The sequence below is a fragment of the Orcinus orca genome, chromosome 13, assembly GCF_937001465.1.
Source record: "Orcinus orca chromosome 13, mOrcOrc1.1, whole genome shotgun sequence".
NCBI classification, from domain to species: Eukaryota; Metazoa; Chordata; class Mammalia; order Artiodactyla; family Delphinidae; genus Orcinus; species Orcinus orca.
Genome location: NC_064571.1, coordinates 41,884,210 through 41,912,175, shown reverse-complemented (window position 1 = coordinate 41,912,175; position 27,966 = coordinate 41,884,210). Strand labels below are relative to the sequence as shown.

The following is a 27,966-nucleotide window of genomic DNA, read 5'->3' as shown; positions in this document are numbered from 1 at the left end:
AGCCTCACATCAGGCTCCCCAGCCTGGGGGTCTGGTATCAGGAGGAGGAGCCCCCAGAGCATTTGGCTTTGAATGCAGGAGCTCAACAGGACAGGAGGAAACAGAGACTTCACTCTTGAAGGGCACACACAAGCCTTCATGTGCACTGAGACCCAGGGAAAAACAGTGACTCCATAGGAGCCTGGGCCAGACCTACCTGTGGGTCTTGGGGGGGGTCTCCTGGGGAGGTGGGGGTCGGCTGTAGCTCACTGTGGGGGTAAGGGCACTGGTGATGGAGGGCCTAGGGAATATTCCTTGGTGTGTGCTCTCCCAGAGGTTGCCATTTTGGCACCAAGACCTGGCCCCATCCAATAGCCTGCAGACTCCAGTGCTGGGAGGCCTTAGAGTAAACAAGCAGCAGGGTGGGAACACAGCCCCACATATCAACAGACAGGCTGCCTAAAGTCTTTCTGGGCTCACAGCCACTTCTAGACATGCCACTTGACCTGGCCCTGCCCACCAGAGGGACAAGATCCAGCTCCACCCACCAGTGGGCAGGCACCAGTCCCCTTCCATCAGGAAGCCTGCACAAGCTCCTGCACCAACCTCACCCACCAGAGGGCAGACACCAGAAGCAAGAAAAACTACAGTCCTGCAGCCTGTGGAACAGAGCCCCTAAACACAGAAAGACAAAATGAGATGGCAAAGAAATATGTTCCAGATGAAGGAACAAGATAAAACCCCAGAACAGCAACTAAGGAAGTAGAGATAGGCAATCTGCCTGAAAAAAGAATTCAGAATAATGACAGTAAAGATGATCCAAGATCTCAGAAAAAGAATGGAGGCACAGACTGAGAAGATATAAGAAATGTTTAACAAAGAGCCAGAAGACTTAAAGAACTAACAAACAGAGATGAACTATACAATAACTGAAATGAAAAATACACTAGAAGGAATCAATAGCAGAATAAATGAGGCAGAAGAAGGGATAAGTGAGCTGGAAGACAGATTGGTGGAAATCACAATGGCAGAACAGAATAAAGAAAAAAGAAAAGAAACCAGGACAGTCTAAGAGACTTCTGGGATGAATATAACACTAGAAAAGATCTGAAACTAAGAGCTGGTTCTTTGAAAAGACAAACAAAATTGATAAACCTTTAGCCAGACTCATCAAGAAAAAAAAGGAGAGGACTCAAATCAATAAAATTAGATATGAAAAAGAAGTTACAACAGACACCACAGAAATACAAAGCATCATAAGAGACTACTACAAGCAACTCGTATGCCAATAAAATGGACAACCTAGAAGAAATGGAAAAATTCTTAGAAAGGTACAATCTTTCAAGATTGAACCAGGAAGAAAAAGAAAATGTGAACAGACCAATCACAAGTAATGAAACTGAAGCTGTGATTAAAAAACTTCCAAAAAACAAAAGTCCAGAACCAGATGGCTTCACAGGCAAATTCTATCAAACATTTAGAGAAGAGTTAAAACCTATCTTTCTGGAACTATTCCAAAAAATTATAAAGGAAGGAACACTTCCAAACTGATTCCATGAGGCCACCATCACCCTGATAGCCAAACCAGAAAAAAATATCACAAAAAAGAAAAATATCACTGATGAACATAGATGCAAAAATCTTCAACAAAATACCAGCAAACTGAATCCAACAATACATTAAAAGGATCATACACCATGATCAACTGGGATTTATGCCAGGGGTGTAAGGATTTTTCAATATCCACAAATCAATCAGTGTGATACACCACATCAACAAATTGAAGAATAAAAACCATATGATCATCTCAATAGATGCAGAAAAAGCTTCTGACAAAATTCAAAACTGATTTCTGATAAAAACTCTCCAGAAAGTGGGCATATAGAGAGAACCTACCTGAACATAATAAAGGGCATATATGACAAACCAACTGCTAACATCATACACAACAGTGAAAAGCTAAAAGCATTTCCTCTAAGATCAGGAACAAGACAACCACTTTTGCCACTTTTATTCAACATCATTTTTTATTCAACATCATTTTTTAAGTCTTAGCTACAGCAATCAGGGAAGAAAAAGAAATAAAATGAATCCAAATTTGAAAAGGAGAAGTAAAATGGTCACTGTTTGCAGAAGACATGATACTATATGACATATACATATATATATACATATATATGTATATAAAAGATAATAAGAGCATGGTAACAGAAAACATAAAAAGGAACTATGTTATATTATGGGTCCTATTAAAATATCAGCTCTCTAATTTGCTTTTAAATATAGACCATTTCAAATCAAACTTGAGTCAGTAATTTTTTAAAAAGTTAACCTTGCATACAAATAAATAAGAAGAAAAACTATGTTAAAAAAGAGAAAGAATATAAAAATGTATTATAAAACTACAGTAATTAAAACAGTGTGATCTGGACCACGAACAGAGAAAGAAAACAGTGAAATGAAGTCCATGTCAATTTATGACAAAATGAAGGTAGCTTTTCAAATTACTTGGGGAATAGATGGACTGTTTAATTAATTTGACTGACACAACTGCTAATTTTGAGGGGAAAAATAAAGTTAGATGTGCAACTCCCAACAAAGAAAAAAAGTATATACAAAAATAAAAGAATAAAATCACTAGGAGAAAATATAGGAAGTCATTTTCATTATATGATATGGATAATACAATTTTTAACATGATTACAGGTCATAAACTACTAAGAATCACATTGAAAAGTCTGTAAAGACAAAACTAAAACATTTGTTTACTTTAAAATATACCATAATCAAAGTTGAAAATTAAATGGAAAGAAAGTATCAATATATACACAAGGTTAATAACTTTAAGACATAGAGTGTTCTTAAGTGTTAAAGATCAAAATGACAAGAGAGAATTATAGGAAAAATAAGTTTATTCAGAAGTTAGACATACACCATGAAACACCATGAAATGGTGTTCAACTGCCTTACTGATCCAAGAAATACAAGTTAAAATAAATAGTAAAAATTTGAAGAAATATGACAGACAGAAATAAAGTGAAAGAACCCTTTCAAACATAAAATCCTGTATAAACTACATTAAAAATCTTATGAGGAAAGATCTATAAATAATGACACCTTGTGGTCCCTGAATGAAATCACTGCTTTGTCATTTTTTCATCTAGAGTAAAATCCACAGGTTTTCTATCAACTTTTTAGAATTCTTTTCTTAAAATGAATGGGTAGCTTAAGATGAATCATAGATGTTTGAGGAAAACTTTAAGCATGAATGACAGAGGCTAAAAAATAAAACAAAATACAGAAAAACTTAGAGAACATAAAGACAATAGATATTAGAGAAAAACCTGAAAAAGAAACCTGTAATTAACCTCCTCTGAGACAGAAGATATGGAATCCAAGATATAATAAACTGCTATGAGAACAAACATCCTGAGAAGAAGAAAGAACTGTTAGAAACTGGATATATGTTAGCTGAAAATTTTAAAAAATCCATAAAACAGCTAGAAGGAAAAACAAACTTGTTAGAAGAAATTAAACAAAGAAAAAAAGGCTAAGACATGAGAAAATAGGTAAGCAAATCTAAGCGGGCCAATATCCAAATGACAGAGGTCTTAGAAAAGAGAAATGTTGGAGAGGAAATTATGAAAACATCAAGAAGAAAATATTTCGGAGTTGATGATCAGAAAGCTCCAGATTTAAGGTCTCTAAAGAACATCCAAAAAAGTTATCAATTAAAATCTCATCACACAAGGACCCATCACCATATTACAGATCAGTAAAGATAACAGAAGATCCTAAGCGCTTCCAGAAAGAAAAATGTGTGACATAAGAAGATCAGGAATCAGAATGATACCTGACTCCTCAAAAGCAAACCCAGAAGCTAGAAACAATGAAGAAACTAGAGGAAAACATGTTTCCCACCTATAAATCTATATTCAAAAAACAACTGTAAAATGAAGACATTTCCAGATACCTGGAAGACCACTCTCCTCAAATATTTTTCAAATACTATATCATATTGTATATCATACATAAGTTATATTACACATATGTTATACTATACATATAATGTGCATATAAACATATAATAATATACATATATATAATAATATACCATGTTACAAGCACCCTTCTCAGGGAATTATTGTGGATGGTACTTCCTCAAACCAAGAAACTTAAGAAAAAGGAAGGCATGGGATTCAGGAAAGGTGGGGGATCCAGAACAAGAGAGATGATAGTGAAAAGAAGCTCCAAGACAAAAGCTATGTAGCATGTATAGAGAAAAAAGGTCAATATTGGAACAGGGAAATTCAGCTCCTGCCTATCATGGAGGACTTAGTATGAGACAATTCCCATTCAAAATAACTAGGGGATATGAAAAAAATATATGTTTAAATGCACCAGAGAGATGCTAATGGAACCAGGACTTGAAAAACCCCTATCCCAAAAGAAGGGAATCTCTGAGATTTGAACCCAAACATTCTGCACACAGCTTTTCCCTTTGTAACATTTGCAGACATTTGATTCTAGGCCAGAGACTGCAAATTCTGCCTACAGTGCCATTAAATGGCAGACAGCCAGTGGAGATTTTGGCAATCTTACAGGGCTATGGAGACAAAAGTTGGAAGTCAGTGTTATCAAGGTAGTCAGGACTTCAGCGGTCAAGACCCTATTTTTAAAAAAGGCAGGTGCAGAGAAGTGTGCCTGATGTTTGGTGCCAGATTTCCCCCTCAAGGCACTTGCCTGTTCTTAAGTTGCCAAGGTCAAGAAGGTAAGAAGCCCAACAGAAAACAGCTATAACACAGATGCATAAGGGGTAGTGATGAGTGTGGTGTTGGGGGTAGTGACAGGTAGGATATTGGCAGTGTGGTAACATATACACCTTGAGACACTGTTCAGCCAACAGACTAGAGGTTAGAGGTCAGAGCTCACTATGATAACCTGTCTCCAAGATAACTACCATCCAATTTCTTCCCTCTCTGAATATATATGCTGTTATTTGATAGAGTTAACTGCAGTCCAGCCAGAGAAGAGGTCACAAAAGAGAATATATAAAGTGAAAGATAAGTAAACCTGAAGACAGGTTAGTAGAAGTAATAAAAAAGGGTGAAATCAATGGAACAGAATATCTGAGATATGCAGGACAATATCAAAAGGCCAAACATACATGTAATTGGAGTCCCAGAAATAGAGAAGATAATAAGACAGAAGAAATATTTGAAGAGACAGGAGCCCAGTATTTTTACAAAGCCAATGAAAGACATCATTCTACAGGGCTGAACATTTCAGCAAACACCAAGCAGGAAATGTACAAAGAAAAACAAAACTTAGCACATCAGAGTCAAAATGCTAAAACTTAATGATGATAAAATCTTGAAAGCAGTCATAAAAAAAGGCACACTATATGTAGGGAAACAATGCCAGGAATGATCATTAACTTCTCTTCAGAAACATCAGATGACATAAGAAATAGAATGACATCTTTAAAGTGCTAAAGGAAAATTTCTCTCAACCCAGTAAAGATATACTTTAAAACTGAGAGTGAATTAAAGACATTTTCAGATAAAAACTGAGAGAATTGTTTCCAACTGATCTGCACTTTAAGAAATGTAATAAGAGCTTCAGGCTGAAGAGATATTATTCAAGAAGAAAACTGAGACTGCAGGGAGGAATCAAGAGTACAAAAAGGGTCAAAATTTAAGTTAATATAAAAGACCTTTTAAAATATGCATATATATATATATAGAGAGAGAGAGAGAGAGAGGTATATATTGTATGTACAAAATATATTTGGATATATAAAAGTTTACACATAGTAACTTCTTTAAAGAACACTAAGCAAAAATAATAACTGTATTATGAGCTTTTTAGTATATATGGGGGAACGAGTGTAGAAGATGCTTGAGATAAATATGTATGCCTTATATACATTACATGTCTTTTGTAAGATGTATATGTATACATATATCGTATGTCTTTTGTGTATATATGTGTGTATATATATAATTTAAGAGTAGCTACTAAAAGACTAGAAATAGAATATATAAATTTCAAATAATAAATAGGTGGAATAATGAACATCAACTGAGCCAGTGGAAGCCTTCAAAAAGAAAAAGAAATAAATGAATATAAAGTGTTAAAGGGAAAGATAAAATAAGATTGCACAAATAAGTTTAAATATATTTATAATAATCATTTGACTAGATAAATCTCAACTATTGAAAGGCAGAGTCTATCAAATTGAATTTTTTAGAAGTCAACATGTATGCTATTTTAAGTGTGACTGAAAGCAAAGTAGTGCAGAAAGACAAAAAATGAAAATATATAAGAAGATATACCAAGTATAACCAATCAAAAGAAATATTAGGTATATCATATATTTTAAAAGCTGATATAGAAATTCAGACAATTTTAGACAAGGTGAATTCCCAACAAAATAAAAATTAAGGCAAAACCCCACATTAATTGGTATAAAAAAGGATATTACATAATGAAAAAAATAAATTAACCAAGATTATATAATAATCATCACCTGTACTAAAATATATAATGTCTCTCTCTCTCTTTATATATGTATGTGTGTGTGTGTATATACACACACACACACACCCCTGAGAGAGTTGTTACAAGGAGAAATTCATATATCCACAGAGTTGAAGATTTTAATAGAACACAATTATCAACTGATAGACTGAGGAGAAAAAATGCTAGAAATTTTTAACACACAGAAAACCTCAATATCTTTTAAAAAATATGTGTATTGTACAGAATAATTTTTCTGATAGAGCCAAAAACTTAGACTCTATAATAATAATAAAGAACAGCATGTGTTTGGATAGGTAGAAGTATGAAGACCATTTCCTAAATAACCAATGGAGTAAAAAAATCATCATATTAGAAATTATAAACTACTTACAATTACAATATTTTTACTACATAAGAAACTTGTAGTATCTAGGAAAGTGTTACTTAGAAAGACAATTATAGTCTTGAAATTGTTTTTTAAAAAATAATGAAGAGTAGGGGGAAAATTAGGTAAGTAAAGAAGCTTATACCCACAATAGTGTAAATTCAAAGTAGAATGATGATAACTATAATGATAGGTTAGATTTTGATTTTTACTAGCAAAACTGAGCAGGACCCTGTGGGGCTCCTGGTCACAGAAGCCCTTCCATGTTCCCCATTTCTTGTTTGTAGGGAACAGACTCCAGCCTCCATGACCTTCCCTCAGTTCAAAGGGCAGATTCAAAAGGCAGATTCAAACAGTTGCTAATCAGGGAAGGGAGGAGATTCAGAGACAAGGGAAGAGCAGTTAAGAAACAATAGTGCAACCTTGGGGCAGGGTCCTGGTTCCGCCTCAAGGGATACAGATAACAATATCTTTGAGCTCTTTACACACTAAAACCCCCAACAAATGGAAGATGTAGCATTCTTCATTCCAGAGAAGACCACCTGAGACCAGATTAAAGGAGTACAGGCCCTGTACATATCCTAATCTTATCAGCAAACCCGCCCTTGAACTATTGCTATAAAACTCCTTACCAAATCCTCCCAGGTTGGGACACAGTATTGAGAGGCAGGAGCCTGCTGTGTCCCCCTTTGCCTGGTAAAGCGATAAAGCTATTCTTTTCTACTTCACCCAAAACTCCGTCTCTGAGATTCGATTCAGCACTGGTGCACAGAGGCTGAGATTTTCGGCATCACTAGTTTGGGAGAAAAGAACAAAGTTTGTCCAGTGTTGATGAAGATATGAAGAAAGAGTCACTCTCATTAACATGGTTTGTGGAAGTATATACTGACAATATTTCTGGAAGGCCACTTGACAATATGTTGTAGTATTTTAAACTGGGTATATCTTTTGATATATTTTATGTAATTTTATATTAAAGAAGAAATTAGGTAAGTATACAAAGATGAATCTTCCTCTTCAGATGAGGGCAAAGAGAAAATCTAATTTCTAGTAATAAAAAAAAAATTGGTCGTAGTCATTGTACAAGGTTGACATAGTATTACACAATTATTTAAAATGATGAAATATAGCACTGTTTATTGACACGGAGCTACGTCCAAGATGTATGGTAATGTAAAATAATCAGATTATAGAATAGTACTCATAGTTCCAGTTTTGTTAGGAATCAAAACCAAATATACACAATATATACAATTATTGTATAAGAATTAAAGTAGAAGAGTGTACTGGCAAAAGTGCCTCTAATTTCCCAGTCATTACAGTCTCCAACTCCACAGACTAAGAAAACCATTATAGGATTTTATTTTGGTCATTTTAGTCATATACTGTATTATATTTATCTACATTGATGCAAACTGGCTGGATACCTTCATTTTGAAGCCTGGATGATTAAAAACAGTTTTCAAAGATTTATGCCTTAAGGTAGTCAGATAAACTGGACATTTTTTTTTTTTTTTTGCGGTACGTGGGCCTCTCACTGTTGTGGCCTCTCCCGTTGCAGAGCACAGGCTCCGGACGCGCAGGCTCAGCGGCCATGGCTCACGGGCCCAGCTGCTCCGCGGCATGTGGGATCCTCCCGGACCAGGGCACGAACCCGTGTCCCCTGCATCGGCAGGCGGACTCTCAACCACTGCGCCACCAGGGAAGCCCAAACTGGACATTTTTAACCTTAGGGCATAGAGAGTAATCCTTCTTTAACATTTACTGTCAGACTCTTTGGGATTGTGTATAGATGCCTATGTGACAGCATTCTGGAGCAGAGCTTGCTTACAGTGTAATTAATGACTCCAACTATAGATTATAATTCACTTTGTTTATTCACTAAGTGCTCCATTCTGCACAAATCTTTTCCTTGAAAGCAGGAACACGAGCTCATATTTTACCTTGGCTCTGTACAAAATGTAGTACAGTATTAATAGGCTGATTGAAAAGAAGAATGAATGAGCTAACATTTATTGGAGCCCCCATGTTTCCGATATTGTGTTCAACACGTTCAAGTTGAAGAGAGAATGCTTTCAAAATATATATAACTGATTGATTCTGGGGATCTAAATCCTTTCTATGTACTGTGGAAGTAGAATGCAGAAAGGCCCTTTGAAATCTATCAATCTCCTTCTTGCAGAACTTTGCTTTAAAAAATTTGGGGAATACTGAAGTTACATCAAAAATGGAGAATGCTGGAGGAGGGATGGTCAGCAAGAGCCATCCGTCCATGTTGGTGAAGGCAGGGGCAGGGATAGTAAATGCGAGGATTGAGGGATCCAGATAAAGGATGCTGGAACTTTCTTAGCATTTTTAAGGTGAGTCTTCATTGTTTCTCTTAACTATCTTAGAAGAGATACTTAACTTATAATGAAGTATTAAAGGGAAAAAAAAGTCACACTATGGAAATTATGTTGTGGTTGACGCTCAGCCCATTTCTTAGTGCTAATAGTTGAGAATTAACTAAATGTATCCTACTAGCCCAGAAAGTTTTTACACATATCTAGGTTATTTCAGTCATATCTTACCAGAATTAGGTAAGATTTTCCTTTGTGTTTATTTTGACCAACATGGTGGTTGAATCCTCAAACTGAGGGCAATTATTAGCCATCCGAAATCAGTTGAAATCAGTCAATACCACTGAAAATTTTCCCAAAACAAAGAGAAAACATGGGTAAAACTGTTGAGGTAAGAGACCCTACTTCAGTCAGTCATGAATATTAATACCATCTAGGTTTGTAGGTCAGGAAAGTTACCATTTTATTAACAGTCCTCTCAATCCTCTTTGTTTCTTTCATCTGAAGTGAAATGACTTCTGTGAGGATATTCTTGGTTTGGCTTATCTTTGTAGTCCCAAACACATGAAATTCTTCCTACCTACTATATATTTTAAGACTTTAAGACATTCTACCCTGTGAAATAATGACAATTTTTGGATATCCTGTTACTAGTTGATGCCTCCAAGATAACAAGGTGAACATAAGGCTGTATCAAAGTGGATGGAGATGTAAACTGTCAAGACACTGAAGTAAATGCCGTGTATACAGATACTAATCCTGGCTTCCCAGCTGGTCAGAGGGTCACCATAGCATTGCGACAAAATCTGGCTCTCAACTTAAAAGTCAAGGCAAAAGAAGCCTCCTGAAACAATTAAGTAGTTTTGAGAGCACAAGAACAGTACCTTCAGGGCTTCCCTGGTGGCGCAGTGGTTGAGAGTCCGCCTGCTGATGCAGGGGACACAGGTTTGTGCCCCGGTCTGGGAGGATCCCGCATGCCACGGAGCAGCTGGGCCCGTAAGCCATGGCCGCTGAGCCTGCGCGTCTGGAGCCTGTGCTCCGCAATGGGAGAGGCCACAGCGGTGAGAGGCCCGCAGACCACAAAAAAATAAACAACAAAAAATAAACCAGAACAGTACCTTCTCAATGAATATTAGCCAAAAGAATGAATATCAAGAAGAATTGAAATTATGTATATTTAAATGGAAAAATGAAACCTCAAATGTACATAGTTTGATCCTAAAAGTTGTACTGGAGTGTCGTTGAATCAGGTACAGTGGTATCCATTTATAAATCACTACAGTCTATCAAACTTCTGCTTTTAAGCAGACCATAATAAGAGCATATGACTACTCACTGTGAGTGGCATATTGGGGTGGTCTCTTAACAAAGGATTTCAAGGAGATTCAAGATGGTGGAAGAGTTAAGACACGGAGATCACCTTCCTCCCCACAAATACATCAGAAATACATCTATATGTGGAACAACTCCTACAGAACACCTACTGAACGCTGGCAGAAGACCTCAAACCTCCCAAAAGGCAAGAAACTCCCCATGTACCTGGGTAGGGTAAAAGAAAAAAGAAAAAGCAGAGACAAAAGGATAGGGACGGGGCCTGCACTAGTGGGAGGGAGCTGTGAAGGAGGAAAGGTTTCCACACACTAGAAGCTCCTTCGTGGGCAGAGACTGCGGGTGGCGGAGGGGGGAAGCTTCGGAGCCACGGAGGAGAGTGCAGCAACAGGGGTGCGGAGGGCAAAGCGGAGAGATTCCTGCACAGAGTATCAGTGCCTACCAGCACTCCCCAGCTCAAGAGGCTTGTCTGCTCACATGCCAGGACAGGCAGGGGCTGGGAGTTGAGGCTCAGGCTTCGGTCGGATCCCAGGGAGAGGAGTGGGGTTGGCTGCATGAACACAGCCTGCAGGGGGCTAGTGTGCCACAGCCAGCCAGGAGAGAGTCCCGGAAAAGGTCTGGAGCTGCCGAAGAGGCGAGACTTTTTCTTGCCTATTTGTTTCCTGGTGTGCGAGGAGAGGGAATTAAGAGCGCCGCTTAAAGGAGCTCCAGAGACGGGCGCAAGCCGCGGCTATCAGCGTGGACCCCAGACACGGGCATGGGACACTAAGGCTGCTGTTGCAGCCACCAAGAAGCCTGTGTACAAGCACAGGTCACTATCCACACCTCCCCTTCCGGGAGGCTGTGAAGTCTGCCACTGCCAGGGTCCCGTGATCCAGGGACAACTTCCCCGGGAGAACACACGGCACGCCTCAAGCTGGTCCCATTGGCCTCTGCTGCCGCAGGCTCGCCCCACATCTGTACCCCTCCCTCCCCCTGTCTTGAGTGAGCCAGAGCCCCCGAATCAGCTGCTCCTTTAACCCTGTCCTGTCTGAGCGAAGAACAGACGCCCTCAGGCAACCTACACACACAGGCGGGTCCAAATCCAAAGCTGAATCCCGGGAGCTGCGCGAACAAAGGGGAGAAAGGGAAATTTCTCCCAGCAGCCTCAGGAGCAGAGGATTAAATCTCCACAATCAACATGATGTACCCTGCATCTGTGGAATACCTAAATAGACAACGAATCATCCCAAATTGAGGAGGTGGACTTTGGGAGCAACGATATATATATTTTTCCCCCCTTTTTCTCTTTTTTTGTGAGTGTGTATGTGTATGCTTCTGTGTGTGATTTTGTCTGTATAGCTTTGCTTTTACCATTTGTCCTAGGGTTCAGTCTGTCCATTTTTTTTATTAAAATTTTTCTTAATTATTTTTTATCTTTTATTTTAATAACTTTATTTTATTTCACTTTATCTTCTTCTTTATTTATTTTCTCCCTTTTATTCTGAGCCGTGCAGAGGACAGGCTCTTGGTGCTCCAGCCAGGCGTCAGGGCTGTGCCACTGAGGTGGGAGAGCCAAATTCAGGACACTGGTCCACAATAGACCTCCCAGCTCCACGTAATATCAAACAGCAAAAATCTCCCAGAGATCTCCATCTCAACGCCAAGACCCAGCTCCACTCGACGACCAGCAAGCTACAGTGCTGTGGACACCCTATGCCAAACAACTAGCAAGACAGGAACACAACCCCATCCATTAGCAGAGAGGCTGCCTAAAATCATAATAAGGCCACAGATACCCCAAAACACACCACCAGACGTGGACCTGCCCACCAGAAAGACAAGATCCAGCCTCATCCACCCCAACACAGGCACTAGTCCCCTCCCAGGAAGCCTACACATCCCGCTGAACCAACCTTAGCCACTGGGGACAGACACCAAAAACAACGGGAACTATGAACCTGCAGCCTGCAAAAAGGAGACCCCAAACACAGTAAGTTAAGCAAAATGAGAAGACAGAAAAGCACACAGCAGATGAAGGATCAAGGTAAAAACCCACCAGACCTAACAAATGAAGAGGAAATAGGCAGTCTACCCAACAAAGAATTCAGAATAAGGATAATAAAGATGATCCAAAATCTTGGAAATAGGATGGAGAAAACACAATAAACGTTTAACAAGGACCTAGAAGAATTAAAGAGCATGAACAACACAATAAATGAAATTAAAAATTCTCTAGAAGGGATCATTAGCAGAATAACTGAGGGAGAAGAACGGATAAGTGACCTGGAAGATAAAATAATGGAAATAACTAGTGCAGAGCAGAATAAAGATAAAAGAATGAAAAGAATTGAGGACAGTCTCAGAGACCTCTGGGACAACATTAAACACACCAACATTCGAATTATGGGGGTTCCAGAAGAAGAAGAGAAAAAAGGACCGAGAAAATATTTGAAGAGATTATAGTTGAAAACTTCCCTAATATGGGAAAGGAAATAGTTAATCAAGTCCAGGAAGCACAGAGAGTCCCATACAGGATAAATCCAAGGAGAAACATGCCAAGACACATATGAATCAAACTATCAAAAATTAAATACAAAGAACAAATATAAAAAGCAGCAAGGGGAAAACAAGTAACACATAAGGGGATCCCCATAAGGTTAACAGCTGATCTTTCAGCAGAAACTCTGCAAACCAGAAGGGGGTGGCAGGACATAATTAAAGTGATGAAAGAGAAGAAACTACAACCAAGATTACTCTACCCAGCAAGGCTCTCATTCAGATTTGACGGAGAAATTAAAGCTTTATAGACAAGCAAAAACTAAGAGAATTCAGCACCACCAAACCAGCTTTACAACAAATGCTAAAGGAACTTCTCTAGGCAGGAAACACAAGCAAAGGAAAAGATGTACAATAATAAACCCAAAACGATTAAGAAAATGGTAAAAGGAGCATACTGAAAGTGAGGGGATGGAAAAACATATTCCATGCAAATGGATATCAAAGGAAAGCTAGAGTAGCAATTCTCATATCAGACAAAATAGACGTTAAAATAAAGACTATTACAAGAGACAAAGAAGGACACTACATAATGATCAAGGGATCGATCCAAGAAGAAGATATAACAGTTGTAAATATTTATGCACCCAACATAGGAGCACCTCAATACATAAGGCAAATACTAACAGCCATAGAAGGGGAAATCAACAGTAGAACAATCATAGGAGGGGACATTAACACCCCACTTTCACCAATGGACAGATCATCCATAATGAAAATAAATAAGGAAACACAACCTTTAAATGATACGTTAAACAAGATGGATTTAATTGATATTTATAGGAAATTCCATACAAAAACAACAGAATACACTTTCAAGTGCTCATGGAACATTCTCCAGGATAGATCATATCTTGGGTCACAAATCAAGCCTTGGTAAATTTAAGAAAAGTGAAATCTTATCAAGTATCTTTTCTGAACACAACGCTATGAGACTAGATATCAATTACAGGAAAAAACCTGTAAGAAATACAAACATATGGAGGCTAAACAACACACTACTTAATAACCAAGAGATCACTGAAGAAATCAAAGAGGAAATCAAAAAATACCTAGGAACAAATGACAATGAAAACACAACGACCACAAACCTATGGGATGCAACAAAAGCAGTCCTAAAAGGGAAGTTTATAGCTATACAGACCTACCTTAAGAAACAAGAAACATCTCAAATAAACAATCTAACCGTACACCTAAAGCAATTAGAGAAAGAAGAACAAAAAAAAACCCCCAAAGTTAGCAGAAGGAAAGAAATCATAAAGATCAAATCAGAAATAAATGAAAAAGAAATGAAAGAAACGATAGCAAAGATCAATAAAACTAAAAGCTGGTTCTTTGAGAAGATAAACAAAATTGATAAGCCATTAGCCAGACCTATCAAGAAAAAAAGGGAGAAGACTCAAATCAACAGAATTAGAAATGAAAAGGGAGAGGTAACAACTGACACTGCAGAAACACAAATGATCATGAGAGATTACTACAAGCAACCATATGCCAATAAAATGGACAACCTGGAAGAAATGGACCAATTCTTAGGAATGCACAACCTTCTGAGACTGAACCAGGAAGAAATAGAAAATATGAACAGACCAATCACAAGCACTGAAATTGAGACTGATTAAAAATCTTCCAACAGAAAAAGCCCAGGATCAGATGGCTTCACAGGCGAATTTTATCAAACATTTAGAGAAGAGCTAACACCTATCCTTGTCAAACTCTTCCAAAATATAACAGAGGAAGGAACACTCCCAAACACATTCTACAAGGCCACCATCACCCTGATACCAAAACCAGACAAAGATGTCACAAAGAAAGAAAACTACAGGCCAATATCACTGATGAACATAGATGCAAAAATCCTCAACAAAATACTAGCAAACAGAATCCAGCAGCACATTAAAAGGATCATACACCATGATCAAGTGGGGTTTATCCCAGGAATGCAAGGATTCTTCAATACACGCCAATCAATCAACGTGATACACCATATTAACAAACTGAAGGAGAAAAACCATATGATCATCTCAATAGATGCAGAGAAAGCTTTCGACAAAATTCAACACCCATTTATGATAGAAACCCTCCAGAAAGTAGGCACAGAGGGAACTTTCCTCAACATAATAAAGGCGATATGTGACAAACCCACAGCCAACATCATCCTCAATGGTGAAAAACAAACCATTTCCACTAAGATCAGGAGCAAGACAAGGTTGTCCACTCATTCAACATAGTTTTGGAAGTTTTAGCCACAGCAATCAGAGAAGAAAAAGAAATAAAGGGAATCCAAATAGGAAAAGAAGAAGTAAAGCTGTCACTGTTTGCAGACGACATGATACTATACATAGAGAAACCTAAAGATGCTACCAGAAACTACTAGAGCTAATCAATGAATTTAATGCACAGAAATCTCTTGCATTCCTATACACTAATGATGAAATATCTGAAAGTGCAATTAAGAAAACACTCACATTTATCATTGCAACATAAAGAATAAAATATCTAGGAATAAACCTACCTAAGGAGACAAAAGACCTGCATGCAGAAAATTTTAAGACACTGATGAAAGAAATTAAAGATGATACAAATAGATGGAGAGATATACCATGTTCTTGGATTGGAAGAATCAACATTGTGAAAATGACTCTACTACCCAAAGCAATCTACAGATTCAGTGCAATACCTATCAAACTACCACTGGTATTTTTCACAAAACTGGAACAAAACGTTTCACAATTTGTATGGAAACCCAAAATACCCCGAATAGCCAAAGCAATCTTGAGAAAGAAAAACGGAGCTGGAGGAATCAGGCTCCCTGACTTCAGAGTATACTACAAAGCTACAGTAATCAAGACAGTATGGTACTGGCACAAAAACAGAAATATAGATCAATGGAACAGAGAAAGCCCAAAGATAAACCCATGCACATATGGTCACCTTATCTTTGATAAAGGAGGCAAGAATATACAGTGCGGAAAAGACAGCCTCTTCAATAAGTGGTGCTGGGAAAACTGGACAGCTACATGTAAAAGAATGAAATTAGAATACTCCCTAACACCATACACAAAAATAAACTCAAAATGGATTAAAGACCTAAATGTAAGGCCAGACACCATCAAACTCTTAGAGGAAAACAGAGGCAGAACACTCTATGACATAAATCACAGCAAGATCCTTGTGACCCACCTCCTAGAGAAGTGGAAATAAAAAGAAAAATAAACAAATGGACGTAATGAAACTTAAAAGCTTTTGCACAGCAAAAGAAACCATAAATAAGACTCAAAGACAACCCTCAGAATGGGAGAAAATATTTACAAATGAAGCAACTGACAAAGGATTAATCTCCAAAATTTACAAGCAACTCATGCAGCTCATGAAAACAAACAACCCAATGTAAAAATGGGCAGAAGATCTAAATAGACATTTCTCCAAAGAAGTTATACAGATTGCCAAGAGATACATGAAAGAATTCTCAACATCATTAATCATTAGAGAAATGCAAATCAAAACTACAATGAGATATCATCTCACACCGGTCAGAATGGACATCATCAAAAATCTACAAACAATAAATGCTGGAGAGGGTGTGGAGAAAAGGGAACCCTCTTGCACTGTTGGCGGGAATGTAAATTGATACAGCCACTATGGAGAACAGTATGGAGGTTCCTTCAAAAACTGAAAATAGAACTACCATATGACCCAGGAATCCCACTACTGGGCATATACCCTGAGAAAACCATAATTCAAAAAGAGTCATGTACCAAAATGTTCATTGTTGGGGGCTTCCCTGGTGGCACAGTGGTTGAGAGTCTGCCTGCCGATGCAGGGGACACGGGTTCGTGCCCCAGTCTGGGAGGATCCCACACGCCATGAAGCTGCTGGGGCCGTGAGCCATGGCCGCTGAGCCTGCGCGTCCAGAGGCTGTGCTCCGCAACGGGAGAGGCCACAACAGTGAGAGGCCCGTGTACAGAAAAAAAGAAAAAAAAAAGTTCATTGCAGCTCTATTTACAATAGCCAGGACATGGAAGCAACCTAAGTGTCCATTAACAGATGAATGGATGAAGAAGATGTGGCACATGTATACAATGGAATATTACTCAGCCATAGAAAGGAACCAAATAGAGTTATTTGTAGTGAGGTGGATGGACCTAGAGACTGTCACAGAGAGTGAAAGTTAAGTCAGAAAGAGAAATACAAATACCGTATGCTAACACATATATATGGAATCTAAAAAAAAAAAAAAAAAAAATTTTTCAGAAGAACCTAGGGGCAAGACAGGAATTAAGATGCAAACCTACTAGAGAGTGGACTTTAGGATACGGGGAGGGGGAAGGGTAAGCTGGGACAAAGTGAGAGAGTGGCATGGACATATATACATTACCAAACAAAATAGAACGCTAGTGGGAAGCAGCGCATAGCACAGGGAGATCAACTTGGTGCTTTGTGACCACCTAGAGGGGTGGGATGGGGAGTGTGAGAGGGAGGGAGATGCAAGAGGGAAGAGATATGGGGACATATATATATGTATAACTGATTCACTTTGTTATAAAGCAGAAACTGACACACCATTGTAAAACAATTATACTCTAGTAAAGATGTTTAAAACAACAACAACAACAAAGCATTTCAGATTCATTGTTGGGAGCAATCTGCTCATTTGTTTGCTTCCTTGTTTCCGTCCTTCTCTTTTGCCTTTGACAATGTTAGGTGATATTTAAACAACATTTGTCTCTTTTATGCTGTTACCTTTTCCATCTATGAGGATTTGTGGCTGAAACTTTTTATTTTCAATGGCTCTGGTGATTAAAGGATGCTCAAAGAAGAAAAACTAGAGTGAATCTCAGAAGAGACAAGACTCAGTGGGAAATGAACCAGAGAACATGTGAAATTCTTAGGGGACAACAGAGACAGAGGGGGGTTTCCAGGGCAAATTCAGGTGAGGGAGCAAAGCTACCAACAGTCCCATGTGAGAGATGCTGTTATCAGCCATCAAAGGGTGTCCTGACAGAGAAAGTTTGCATTGCATTGCAGTTGGGCACATTGAAAAGATCTAACTTCATTGTGAATCTTGAACTTCTATTTCTTTCTTTTTATCCCAGTTTTCTTTTTGATAATTTTATTTTCTCCTTCAAGAAATCCACAATAGAAAAATGAATTAATATGGAGAAGAAAAAAAGTTTCCAAAGCTATTGCTTCAGAAATTCTTTTCTTATGGTGGACTAAGATTTTTTTTTTTTTTTGGTTTTTGTTTAATTAGGTTTTAAATCTTTCCTTTCTTAATTACTTTTTTTTCTTCTGGTATTAACACCTAAATATACTTCTATTCAGAGCACAAACATATAGTGATAACAATTAGCAGAATAATTACACTCTTTCTGTCAGTGTAACCTCATGGCACAGAAAGTATTACAAATCCATTTTAAAACATATTAAATGTTCATATTAATGAGGATAATAGAGAACAAGTACCAGCAAACTAAATATTGTTAATGATTTTGAGCTATTAAATTCATTACCATTTTCTTTCATAATAAAGTGGTTACTTGCTAATTAGACCTTTTTTAACTCATCATTATTGAATTCCTTACATTGTGTGCAGTTAACCCTTGGAGGTCTGTGGGTGTGTGTGCACAATTAAAATCATTTTAATACCATATTAAGGCAATATGGGGAGTTCTTATAGCTTTTCTAACAGTCGTTCCATAGACTTTCCTTACGTACATTTTCTTGGCAGGATATGCCTGGCAGCTTCATAGCTGTCACTGCATTTTCACCAACACATAATACAGAAGCAGCCTGAATTCATTAGGGTTATTACCATTAGTATTTAAAATAAAAGTGCATCCCACTTGTTTCATTATAAAAATGAGACGTAGAAAAAATACACTAAAGCAAGTAGGCAATAATTTAAAATAGTTTAAATGTAGCTTATGAGGTAAAGACCATAAGGTAATTTTTTTACCAATCTAAAGTCAACTAAAAATTAATATTGACCTAGGGGAGAATTATAGTCTCAGAATTTTAGAATTTACTTTTCTGTCTAAAGATACTACTGCTCTTTTGTATACCACTACCCTTGAGCAGTCTGGAATATATATATACACACACACATATAAATACCATAGCTATATATATACACATACACATGCACACATACGTACATATATATATGCATATATACATACATATAATATCATATTATGATATACCTACAGACATATATGTTTTATATATATACACATGCATGCATACACACACACACACACACACACACCCTTATCAACCTGCTAACTTCTTAGATGTGGTCATGTTGACCCAGCTGCCTGAACTCTTTCTCTTGGTTTCTCTTGTGATCAGACATGCATATTTTGTCATGGCTGCTAGCCTAAGGAAGGCAAGTGTAACCAAGGAACAAATTTTTCGCCTACGTATGCACTTAGTGCTAAAACCTAAACTGGTATCTTCAGTACCAATAAGCTCAATCTGAACACAAAAGTTCCGGTGGGTGGATAGGTGTATGAATGAGGTAGATATTTAGTAGCAGAAATAAATCTGTGTGTGTGTGTGTAACACAGATGGGCAAAGGGTAGTGATGAATGTGATGTTGGGGTGACATTGGCAGTGTGGCAACGCACACTTTGAGACACTGGTCAGACAACAGACTAGAGGTTAGGAGGCAACTCACCATGGTAGCTTGTCTCTAAAATGACTGCCATCAGTTTCCCTTCCCTCTCTGAGCATACACGCCACTCTTTCATTGAGAAGTGGAGTGCACCCCTCCCTTCTACTTGAATATGAGCTGGCATTTATAATTCTCCTGACCAACAGAATGCAGCAGATATGTGGTTCTAGGACTCCAAATCTAGGTCATAAGAAGCTTCTCAGTTTCCCCTTCAGCTTTTTGGAACTCATACTCTTCCTCCAAGCAGGAAGTCTAACTACCTTTAGACTGTAATCTGTAAGAAAATCTCAGATCTCCATTTGGAGAGTTTCCTTAGAGAGATCAATGACAAATCAGCCTTAAACTGTTCCAGCCACCTCAGCAGCCCTGGTGCTGAGTGAAGAAGCCTTTAGATTACTCCAGCCTTAGCTGCTCTCTGACTGAAACCATATGTTGGGCCCCCAAGTGAGAACCCCAGAACCATGAGATAACAGTAAGTTGTTGCTTTAAGTCACGAAACAATAGATAACACAGCAATAGATAACCACGACATTTCCTACTGTCCAGGTGGGGACTTCAAACAAATTATTCTGTGAACATCTCCAATTATCTTTTTTCCTTTAGAAAATTTAAACAACAACAAACAATTTGCAGAACCACGGGAATTGCACAACTCCATTGGAATACCACTGAAATGTAATACATTGTGATTAGGCCCTGGAGCATTTCATTCTATGTGAATGGTGCCTTCTGAAGTCATGAAACACAACAGTCCTATCGTGTCTGATATTTTTACAGAGCTGTACTTTTAACAGATAACTTTGTCCTTGCATCTCATTTCCTTTCATGACAAGCACTGGCGGTACTTGAGATAGAAAACAGAAGGTCAAAGTGGAATAGTGATTTGTTCAAAGTCACACAGCTGGTAAGTTTCAGAGCCCAGATATGGACAAAGGTGCAACACACTTTGGCCTGTATAGCCTTGAAGGCCTGCCTCGAATGAATTTTAGAGTTTTCTGTGAATCATAGTATGGTATCACCTTCCTTTCCCAGCTCTGTTCTTAAATAAATAGTTGATTGACCTTGGACAGTCTCTTATTACTTTTCACTTTCTATGTCCTTATCATTAAAATGAGCTTGTAATACCTCTCTCAAATTCAATGAGATTAAAAATGAAAGCACAATGTAAGTTTTAAAGCATTATACAAAGGTTGGCTGATATTACTATTACTTCTTGCCCCTACTACTCTTACCAGAAAAATATTTAATTTTATTGTGAAAAGTAGACTTTGAGCTCTGGAGTAAATCAGAGAAGGGAGATATTAGCATAAGGATTAGTCAGAGGATACTCTATGGGGGAGGGGGAGAAATTAGAGGTATGTTTTGAAGAAAGCGAAAATGATGTGAGCAGATTAATGAGGACAGAGAAGAAGAAAAAGTCCAAGAACATGGATTAGTCACTGCTGGGGAAGCACTGTAGTAAGATTTCTGCGCAGATGCTTAGCAACAGAAGGGCGCTGGGTACTGAGAAAGGGTGTCAAGGTAATGTGCTTAAAAGGCCATACAAAACTCAGTCCATGGCACTTAAAACATGAACAACCAGACTCCATTATGACAGTTCCTCCCTTTCCCCTTCCCCCATCCTTTTCTCCCCTTCTCTCTCTTCTACTCCAGCAGCCCTTGCACATTCCTACAAGCCACCTCCCTGCTATGCATCTTCATATTGGGTTTAGTGAGAAAATACTTAACCAAGACTTGATTTCAAATAAAGTCTTGCATGACAGCTAAACACATGTATGTACACATACACACACACACACCATCACCACCACAACCACCATAATTTCTATGAATTACTGGACTAAAATGAGTAATCAAAACTACAATGAAGTATCACCTTACAACAGTCAGAATGGCCATCATCAAAAAATCGACAAACAATAAATGCTGGAGAGGGTGTGGAGAAAAGGGAACCCTCTTGCACTGTTGGTGGGAATGTAAATTGGTACAGCCGCTATGGAGAACAGTATGGAGATTCCTTAAAAAACTAAAAATAGAGCTACCATATGATCCAGTAATCCCACCCCGGGCATATATCCAGAGAAAACCATAATTCAAAAAGATACACGCACCCCAACGTTCACTGCAGCACTATTGACAATAGCAAGGACATGGAAGCAACCTAAATGTCCATCGATGATGAGTGGATAAAGAATATGTGGTACATATATACAATGGAATATTACTCAGCCATAAAAAAGAATGAAATAATGCCATTCGCAGTGACAATGGATGGACCTAGAGATTGTCATACTGAGTGAAGCAAGTCAGACAAAGACAAATATCATATGATATTGCTTATATGTGGAATCTTAAAAAATGGTACAAATTAACTTATTTGTAAAACACAAATAGAGTCACAGATGTAGAAAACAAACTTATGGTTGCCAAGGGGGAGGGATAAATTGGGAGATTGGGATTGACATATACACACTGCTATATATAAAATAGGTAACTAATAAGGACCTACTGTATAGCACAGGGAACTCTACTCAATGTTCTGTAATGATCTATGGGAAAAGAATCTAAAAAAGAGTGGATATATGTCTATGTATAACTGATTTACTTTGCTGTACAGCAGAAATTAACACAACACTGTAAATCAACTATACTCCAATAAAAATTCATTTAAAAATAAAATGAGTACTATCTTATCTCATGTTTTCATCTTTCAGAGTAGACACTATGTCCATCTTTTGTTGATTAGTTGTAATTGTTAAATGATTTTATGACACTAAGACATATTACCTCTCTTTTTAATAATATAGCAATGCACAAAAATCCCTGATTAGAGGAAAGCATATGTTTTTATTCTGCATGCTCTAAGAACGAATAAGTAAAAATATACTTTAGTAATCTTATCTTCTCCTTCCAAGAATATGTAATTATTGAAGCACAATCAAAAAATATATACCTCCTGAGAAGAATATGTCCCTCTCAAAAATATTCCTCCTTATTAAAACAAACAACAAAAATCTAATGGATGGGAATTCCAAGACTGATATATATTCCCTTGTTATACACATTTAGAAAAAAAAATTTATCTCATACTCTCTCCATGTTTATAATGCTTGGAGAGTTAAGAGGGAATGTTGATACAATTAATAGCCTCTTTTCTCTATTTGCTATTTTTTTCTTTTTAAAGAACTGAAGCACAGAAAATACAAAAGTTAAAGAAAGACTTGGATTTTGCAAATCAATATACTGAAAGAATGTAGGTCAGGTTCTAGTCTTCTGAACGTGCTAAATGTCTCTCAAAATTACTTTTTAAAGGATCTGGGGCATGAGTTCTGTCCCTCTGTGGCTGCCCTGATAAAAGGTTATCAACCCTGAATCAAGATGGCTGACTGAACAAACGACTTTCTTCTCCTCCCTCCTCAAATCCCATCAAAATGACAGAAGAAATATAAAAATAAATCTATATCAGTTCTAGGAAGCCCACTGGGGGGTCCTAGACGAATGATCAGTTAGGAAATCTGGAAGGTATTTAGCAGATGGAAACGGATAGACCGCAAAAGCTCCTACAATAGGGAATGTACAACACCGACAGACAAAAGAAAAGAGCTCCAGTGAGAATTTTTTTCCATTTTTATCCCCAACAAAATTTTGATTGGAGTCTATAAGAAGGAGCAAATTGGTAGCTTATTACAGGGCAAGCAGCTATTCTTAAAGTGTCTGATTTCAGCACTTGTTCTCAGTTAATACTTTGAGGGAATCTTTTAAAGTTAGATTTCTTTCCCAGAGGAAGGGTTATTTGGGGGCCTCAGTTCAATTAATTAATAGGTAGTGCCATTAATGAGGTCAAGGCTTTGAGTTGTGAACCCAGTCGCCTGGCATTTACTTGCTCATTTTTCATTCATTAAACAAACTGGCATGTGCCAGATATTGTGCATAAACTACAGGGTCCAAAATATTTTCCTAGTCTGTAAGGATTGACCCAAATTATGTTTCAAGCTCTAGCTGCCACTTTTCCTGTATGATGTTCACCACGTGAGTGAGAGTGCTGTGGCTCAGAGTGGAATACCTGTGCCCCACTTCATCTTAAAGAATAGAGTGTCATTATGCAGAACTTCTGAGGGTGTATCAGCAGATGCAAACAGAACAACAGTCATGCATTTTTTAAATCTGTGTGTTCAAAGAGTTAACAAGTCAGTTTTCGAAACATGAATTTTAACTAGCTCAAGATTCCAGAGCCAATTTCAACATTGACGAGAACAATATGGTAGGGGAGGACTAAAGGATCTGCTGTCTAGTTGATCAAAACATAAGTCAAGAATAAATTTATCTGGGAACATACAGACACACACACAAAAATAACCAGGTGTCTCTTCATTAATTGAGTAAATCTGCATTGGATTAAGAGCATTTCTGTTCTATGACAAGTTTAGATCTCATGTCACAAAAATATTACAGTTGAATTTATTAAAACTAAGCAACAAAAAAATCAACAATAAAAACCTTATCAAAAGTTATAATTTGGGTAAATTTTACTCTTATTTCAATAATAACAGTCTCTTTGAACTTTACATTTTTGGAGTATGTCTTTAGATTTACTGTCAGAGCCCAGGGCATATCTATTTAAACATTCTCAGCAGTAATATATTTTTCCTTTTTAGAGTGAATTTGATTCCTGGATATAGCAAAACATCATCTGGTAAAAAATCTGGTGAATAAGATGGTTAGTTAAGCTGGGAATAATATTTTTGGTAAAAAATGGGACAGATTTTACATGTGGCTTAAAAAATGATTCTAAAGGAAAGGGTATTGCTTAATAGCCACCTCTCCATCATGATTGCCGATACCCTAGACCTTCCAATCGCCACTCATAATTTACGGTGGAGAGATGAAGAACACTCAGATGGATCAGAGGACACAGCAATAAAGATGCCTTCGTAATCAGGAGCTGGAAGGACTGTGCAACATTAGTAGTCTATTACGAAATTATACGTATTAAAGAGTTTTATGAATCTGGTCTTACAGCTATGTGATATTTGAATAAAACCATGGAACTTAAATCACCTGAATCTCCCACTTCCAATCTCCCAGTACTGTTTGTGAAGAGGAATCTATCATTCCAATGTTCTATCAGAAATTCAAGACCTAATCACTTTCTTTCTCTCTCTGTCTCTGAATGTCACTCTCTCTTTGAGTATCTCCCTCCCTCCCTTCCCCACCCCAACCGTCTCTCTCTCTCACACACACACCTCACAGGTATGTACACACATTTCTACCAACTGTCTTTTTTGTATTTTACTTGTTACTCATGAAGAAAGATGTAAAGTTAGTTTTCTTTTATTCCTTATTGCCCTTTTGAGTGTTAATTTGCCTCTTAAGTGTAATCTCCCACTTGAAGATGTTTAATGTTGACCTTTCTTTAAAACAGCAATTTTTACATTTGGTCATTGTATTCCAGAATGTCTCTTTGGGGAAGCAAGTTATCTCCCTTTACAAGATATGGGAATAGAAATAGCGTATTCAAGTTGGTTTTGTTTATTCTAAATATTTTAGTCAATAAGAGCCCGCAAATCAAGTTCAGAATCTTTTGTGATTTTGTGTTTCCAAAGATACATACAAATGCATATGTTCATATTTGTGTGTGTGTTTGTTTCGCTTCATGATGAAATCTTTGGGTTCTAGGTGGCAGGTATCCTGGCAGATAATCCAGGATTTTGGTGATTATTCTTGGTATTCTTCAATGTCCTTCCAAACCTTCTATAAATTCCTTCAGCCTTTTAAAAACTGAAACACTTCCTTTGAAAACATTGCCTATATAAGAAGGATGATATCTTCCTAAGAGACTGTACTCAAGAAGTTTCCTCTCATCTAGGATCTTTTATGTAAAAGTCCTTCTGTAAAGTAGGCAAAAACCAAGGGAAAAAATAAGGGGTACAAGGTAGACGTTCACCTGGCTACAAATACCAAACTCTCCAAGAGCTATTGCTCAGGGTTTGCCTTTGCGACAAGAACACACTCAGCATGCATAAATCTGGCTACCCATCCTAGTGGGAGGGGATTTATGTGGACAATTCCTTCTGTGCAACATTAGAAACACAGCCTATTATCTCCTGACTTTCCAAGTCCTTGTTCTTTTTTCCTAATGAATGATTCATGTATTAATAATGGTAAAAATAATACTTTGCAATTATAGTATGCTCTTTTTCTCTCCAGGGTGCTCAGTGGACACTAAGTACATAATCATTTTTTCATTCAGACTGCCCTGGGGGGTGGTTGGGAGGCTTTCCACTGGGGATACTGACTTTATATTATCCTTTTTCTCCAAACACATTTTCTGTGCAAATTCTACATTCTTTAGGAGGAAGAAGCTAAGATGATTCCTCTTTTCAAGGTACCAGAAAGCTGTGGCGATGCACATTGTTCCAGACCATTAGCTCACTGAATTTTTAGGTTAACAGGAACATTGGGCTGACCTGTTCAATCTCCATGCTGGCTGGTCCTTTACCTAACATGTAAATGCTAGAGTACCTTGAGCCTCGGTTCCAGGCCCCATTTCCTCTCAGTCTACACTCTCTGTTCTGATGATGTCATCTAGTACCACAGCTTTAAATGCAGTCTCTAGGCTGATTAGTCCCAAATTAATATTCTGTAGTTCGATTTTTCCTTAGACTCAAACATCCAGCTTCCCGATTCATATCTCTTCTTGGATGTGTGTTGGGCATCTCTGGACTTACATGCTTGATTCCACACTCGCACCCCTATATCTCCACACACACCCTTCATCTGTTCCTCCCCCAGTCTTCCTCCTCTTAGGAAAAGGTACTAACATCTGCCTAAACTTAGGAGTCTCCTTATTCTTCCCTCTCCTCACTTCCCCTGCATTTTCTCCATCACAAGTTCTATCAGGTCTACCTCCAGCCTCCCCCTCATGCTGGTTTATTCCATCACCTTTTGTCTTGACAATTTCAGTCATCTCACTGGCCTTGATCTATTCTCGCCACTGTTCAATCCGTTTCCACAACAGCCACAGTATATGTCCAAAATCTGAAACTTTTCAATGTGACTCCTCTCTTAAGACCCCTCTCCGCATGTACTCAATTCCCACTGAACACAGAAGAGCGTGAGCTGGAGAATACAGTCAATAATATATTAATAATATATTAACTTTGTAAGGTGACCGATGGTAACTAAACTTATCGTTGACCTTTAACCAACATATACAAATGTTCAATCACTACACTGTACACCTGAAACTAATATAACATATGCCAATTATACAATTAAAAAAAAGAGAAGAGCATAAGGACGGCCGGCCAAGCCTTCCATGTCCTGGCCCCTGGCCCTCTCTGATCTGACCTTGTGTCACCCTCTGCCCCTTGCTCACTGTGCTCAGCCACGCCCACCATCTTTCTGCTTCTGAAATAAAAACACCTCATTAATGACCCAGAGCATGTGCACCTTCTCTTCCGTTTACTTGGAATTCTCTACCTCTATGTCTCCATAAGAATGGCGGCTTCTCATATTCTCATTTTTAAAAAAAAAAACCCAAATATCACCTAAGACTTTCCTGCTGACTCATCTAAAGTAGCTTCATTCCCCCACCCCCATACTCTTTCTCATATCACCCTATTTATTTCCTTCATTTTGATTATTCCTATCTAAAATTAGCTATTTTCTCTGCCTTCTCTCAAGTTTCCATGGGGCCTGAGAACTTTTGTCCCTTAATCTTCTTCCTGTTTATATCTTCTCAAGCAGTTTATGGCTTATAGTAAGTGATGAACAAATATTAGATAAATAATATTTAATGAATCAATGTAGGTGATGGTGAAAATATATTCCAATACAAGAGACTGACCTCATTTGATTTTTGGTCTAAAAATATAATCATGTGGAGTGTAACTGGCAAGTGACGGGTGGGAGAGGCTTAGAGAACGACGTGAAGTCTCTTTCACTAATCCAGGTAACAAGTTGGGAGGACTTGAGTTAAGGCAAGATCAATGGGCACAAAGAGGAGGGGAAGAGATAGGAAGTAGAAGCCACAGGATCTGGGGACAAGATGGAAGAAGAGCAGGGATAAAGTCCAGGTTTCTAATCACAATGACCTGAGTGAATGATGACAGTATTGACTTAGTTTGAAAATCAGGGAAAGAACCAAATTTAAGATTTGTAGTTGATAAAATTTGAGGGAGTCTGACTAG

The 27,966-nt window shown here is 37.9% G+C and overlaps 2 long non-coding RNA genes across 3 annotated transcripts in view; one reads left to right on the top strand and one right to left on the bottom strand.

Moving 5' to 3' along the window:
• The window catches only part of LOC117196937 (uncharacterized), a 61,540-nt gene extending 58,235 nt beyond the window's left edge, over nucleotides 1-3,305 (top strand). For both annotated transcript variants that reach the window (XR_004477375.2, XR_007470783.1), the window contains exon 4: nucleotides 462-3,305. This is a non-coding gene — a long non-coding RNA (uncharacterized LOC117196937). The remainder of the gene's footprint in view (nucleotides 1-461) is intronic.
• The window catches only part of LOC125960772 (uncharacterized), a 423,385-nt gene that overhangs the window by 298,692 nt on the left and 96,727 nt on the right, over nucleotides 1-27,966 (bottom strand). The gene's annotated exons all lie outside the window — the stretch shown is intronic.